Source organism: Musa acuminata, unplaced genomic scaffold, assembly GCF_036884655.1.
Source record: "Musa acuminata AAA Group cultivar baxijiao unplaced genomic scaffold, Cavendish_Baxijiao_AAA HiC_scaffold_1136, whole genome shotgun sequence".
NCBI classification, from domain to species: Eukaryota; Viridiplantae; Streptophyta; class Magnoliopsida; order Zingiberales; family Musaceae; genus Musa; species Musa acuminata.
Window position 1 is genome coordinate 5,602,501 of NW_027021348.1, and position 5,000 is coordinate 5,607,500.

The window sequence follows — 5,000 nt, forward strand, 5'->3', positions numbered from 1 at the left end:
ATTGACTCTTCTTTCAGTTAGTTGTCACATCCAAGTAGGTTCGCATCACTTCCGCTTTCGATTGGCATTTCGTTGGGAAATGAAGCGGACAATCTACTCTCAGTAGCACTGATCACCGTTGGTGAGGATTTTGGCAACTATTGTCTTCCATTATCTTCGAAGGGTCTTTGAACTTGTGCAGAGCTCCTCTGCTGGATAGATAAGAGAACTGGGGTACTCGGTTTCGCCCATTCTCTTAAGAGTTGAGAAGGCAAAGGTTACTTGACTTCGCCCGCCTCCTCGAGGTTGTACTTCATGCATCGAGCTGGTTACTGGCCTTCGCCTGCTCTTTGCTCACACTTCTGAAGCACTTGAAGTGTTTGCACTCCTTGCGTTGAGTTAGCTACTGTGATTCACCTTCTCAATGCCATTGAACTTCTGGAATGCAGGAAGTTTTCACCCCAACTTGGAGTAATTCTCTGATAGATGAGGTCGCCTCTGGGATTGTACCGTCTTCTCCATCAACCCTGCCGCCTACTCCACTGAGTAGCAAAGGTACAGCACCACGTACTGCCTGCTTCGTTCCTTGGTCGTGCACTCTTGCATGACCCGAAGTCCTTCACTTACGGCTATCTTGATGAGAAACTTGTTGACACCGGTCTTACGAAGTTTCTTGGCCTCTGCCCTTCAGCCTTGTCTCGGTACTTGGAGATTGCTTCTGCATGCTCCACCTCCTCGGCCCCTTTCACGACCAAGCGCTCTCCCTCCGTGAGAGCAAGGGATCAATGACTTGCACGGAAGTCCCGCCTCTGCGGTACCATGGCGCTGCCATGCCCATGGCCCTACTATCCGTCGCTTCGCCTCTGTATCCCTTTCCTTCACAATCAGTAGAGATGTCTCCGTGGCACTCCTCTGAGTCCACCTCCATTCTAACTGATGCTTGATTTTGGGTAGCTAAGTCCCTCTGGACTCATCGTCGCTTCCTCGCCCCTTTCGAACTCCTGCTTCAACACCTCTGTGTTCTCCAAGCAGTCTGTTTGGTCGATGGAAAGACAGACTGCAACTCCCATGCATGGCCTCTGCCATCACATTGTAGGGTTTGCACCGATTCTGTTCTCCTTAGCTTCCTTGGTAGCAACGTTCGCTTACTCAACCTTATCCTCTGACTTGTCGGGCTCCCTTAAGCGAATATGAGCTCTGGAGCAGTCCAACTCTCCAGCTGCTTCGATCATACCTCTGCATGATCAAGTCCCTCTCATGGGACTCACTGGTACTTGCATTCGAACTTTTCCCTTGGTGGAACCCAGCCCCCATATGCTGATGACCAAGGTTTTCATCCGATGCAAAATTCGGTGCACGCCCGGAAGACCCGCCTCTGCGGTACCATGGCCTTCACTCCTTGAATCCATAGCCCTTCTTGCCGTCGTGTTGTTCACCAAAGCGGAGCTCCCAGTAGCTCCCGATCATACCTCCATATGATCTCATCCCTCACGGGACAATGTCGTGTGTGTCGCATTGCCACGAACTGTTCCACCACGATCCGCTGCACCATGTCGCCTCCTGGTGACATCTCCATTGCATTCTGATCCTTGTGGAATAAACTCGAATTGTGAACCCTCCATGTGTGGCCTCTGCCAATACATCGCAGGGTCTCCTCCACCTTCGATTTTGTTCGCTCCTTTGGCAATCGACCTTCATCCACCCACTCTTGGGTCACACCTAGATGAAGCACCGCTCTAGGACAGTCCGTCGCCTAGTAGCTCCCGAAGTCCACCGACTTCGCTGTAATTTGTGCACCATTGCCTGGATCCTGGGCCTCTGCCCCTACCAGCACAATCTCCGCTGCACACTGCTTCCTTCATAGCAACTCAAATGACAACACTGTGGCATATTCTTCAAGAGTACCCGCCTCTGCATCCTCTTGCCCCGTGCTAAGGCCTTCTGAACTCAACTTCGCCTCCGCAAATTGAGTCGCCTTAGTTCCTCCATCGAATGCTCCTCCGAGATAAGGTGCATGTGCCCCGAAGCTCCCTTCGTCTTTGGCACCATGCAAGATGAGTCCGCTCTGTCAGAATGAAGGACCCAGGGAACAGCATGATTCTACTCCTGCCTCTGCAAGAGTTCATGTCCTTGACCTCTGTCTAGGGAAAGCGCTGTGCCTCTGCTCCATGTTCCAACTTCTATGCTGGCTCCCTTCAAGCGGCTTGGGTACTTCGCCAAGTTACACCCAAGTTGCTCCGCTCCTCGTTTCTGCATTGAGTCGATGGTGGCCCTCGCGCCCACCATTCCACGGGTCAGCCCTCCCTTGAGTCCGATCTCCATATCGACTCCAAGTGTGCCTCCATTTGAGTTGCTTTGGGTCGCTCCCCCACTTGATCTCGCAATGCATCCACCAATGCATTCTCTCAAGCGAGATCATGCGACGACTCCTCGCCGCTTGCTCAGTCCATCGAGCTTCGTGGAGTTGTTGTTTGTGAGGTACTCCTCCTCAACATGTGAAGTCCATCTCACATGATTCTCCCTTTGGAGAGCTGAGACTTATCCCTCCTGGATAACTGTCCCGTTGGAGCAACATCTCTCTTCGTTTCGGAGACCACCATCCCCTTGGACTACTCCGATCTGCTGAACAAACTGTGCATTGTTCTGCCTCTTGCAAACGCACTTGCTAGATTGCGCCTCCACGTCAATACAGCCACCGCTGCACCCCTCAAGGCCTAGCAACATGCTGAACTCGTTGCACACTTCAGCCTCCTCCGGACGTATCCTTCGCATGTCGAAGAGAAAGTTTCAATGCTCCATGGCGACGAGTCTCGACCGCCTTGGGATGGCCACGAACAATCCATCGTCCGCATACAAGCCCATGCATGAGTACCGAATTCTTCGAGTTAGCAATTCCCCTCACCTCTGTGAGCTTTGCACAACTCTTTCGGTCGCTGAGCAACTCATTCCACTTTGCATGGTCTCGTCCTTTGCCAAGCGCCTCGCTTGCCTTGAGCACCATCAAGTAAAGTTGTCAACGTTGAGCCGTAGCTCAAACTCAGCCATCCCAACCTTTGTGCGCTCCAAATTCTTCCAAGCTTGCCTGTTCTCGTGGTGCCTCTTGCGCGAAGGGTTGGCCATTCCTCTGAATGCCAATCTCAGATGCCCGCTCCTCTGAGCGACTCTTTTCCCTACATCTCAATGCCCGTTTTCCCTCAAACGGTCGCGCGTGTGCTGACTGCCCTCAACGCAGCCCCGCTAGGTCCCCCACGTTTGCATGTCAAGTGTTTCTATGAGTGCTTGTCCCGCTCTGATACCATATTGTCACGACCTTAGCTGGTTTTGCCTAAGGCGTGCGGCACCCTCGCGCGTCCGTCCGCAAAGGTCAGCCTCCCCGAAGCCTCCCATTGTCCCTTAGGACCAACAAAAGAGAGAACGGGTTAAAGAGAACGCCTCAATCGGGATCCACAAGCAAACATGTCCGAAAAACACTTCATAGACAATGCAAATTACAAACAGACTTTACAAGCTCTGAATAGTGGCACAACAAAGGGTAAAATGGTCCATTACAGACCGAAAAGCTCTCGAACGTGTCCACATGACACAACCTTTATTTACAAGCCTAAAGAGGCCACCAACCCAACTAAAATGGGACTATTAAGCCTTCGGCCGCCCCTTTACATTCTGTACAAGGCATGAACATGCCAAAAGACAACGGACAGACATAAGCATTACATCCAACATCTTGTTTAGAAGTTTGTCCGTTACAACCCGGGGGGTTCCAGGGTGCTGAGATGGCTGACATTTTGCTCCGCTCACGACGGTCACCGCGCGACGCAAGAACAGCCCAAAAACAGGCCAAAACGGCCCAAAAACGGGCCAAAACTGGCCATTTTTGGCTGCGCGAGCGAGCAGCGAGCGGCGGACAGCGAGCGAAGCGAGAGGCATCACCGTCCCTGCTATACGAAAGCCCCATCCAGCCCTGTGCCACCCGGGGGGTTCCAGGGTGCTGAGATGGCTGACATTTTGCTCCGCTCAAGATGGTCACCGCGCAACGCAAAAACAGGCCAAAAACTGGCCAAAACGGGCCAAAACTGGCCATTTTTGGCTGCGCGAGCGAGCGGCGAGCGGCGAACAGCGAGCGAAGCGAGAGGCAGCACCGTCCCTGCTATACGAAAGCCCCATCCAGCCCTGTGCCACCCGGGGGGTTCCAGGGTGCTGAGATGGCTGACATTTTGCTCCGCTCACGACGGTCACCGCGCGACGCAAGAACAGGCCAAAAACTGGCCAAAACGGCCCAAAAACGGGCCAAAACTGGCCATTTTTGGCTGCGCGAGCGAGCGGCGAGCGGCGGACAGCGAGCGAAGCGAGAGGCAGCACCGTCCCTGCTATACGAAAGCCCCATCCAGCCCTGTGCCACCCGGGGGGTTCCAGGGTGCTGAGATGGCTGACATTTTGCTCCGCTCACGACGGTCACCGCGCGACGCAAGAACAGCCCAAAAACAGGCCAAAACGGCCCAAAAACGGGACAAAACTGGCCATTTTTGGCTGCGCGAGCGAGCGGCGAGCGGCGGACAGCGAGCGAAGCGAGAGGCAGCACCGTCCCTGCTATACGAAAGCCCCATCCAGCCCTGTGCCACCCAGGGGGTTCCAGGGTGCTGAGATGGCTGACATTTTGCTCCGCTCACGACGGTCACCGCGCGACGCAAGAACAGCCCAAAAACAGGCCAAAACGGCCCAAAAACGGGCCAAAACTGGCCATTTTTGGCTGCGCGAGCGAGCAGCGAGCGGCGGACAGCGAGCGAAGCGAGAGGCATCACCGTCCCTGCTATACGAAAGCCCCATCCAGCCCTGTGCCACCCGGGGGGTTCCAGGGTGCTGAGATGGCTGACATTTTGCTCCGCTCAAGATGGTCACCGCGCAACGCAAAAACAGGCCAAAAACTGGCCAAAACGGGCCAAAACTGGCCATTTTTGGCTGCGCGAGCGAGCGGCGAGCGGCGAACAGCGAGCGAAGCGAGAGGCAGCACCGTCCCTGCTATA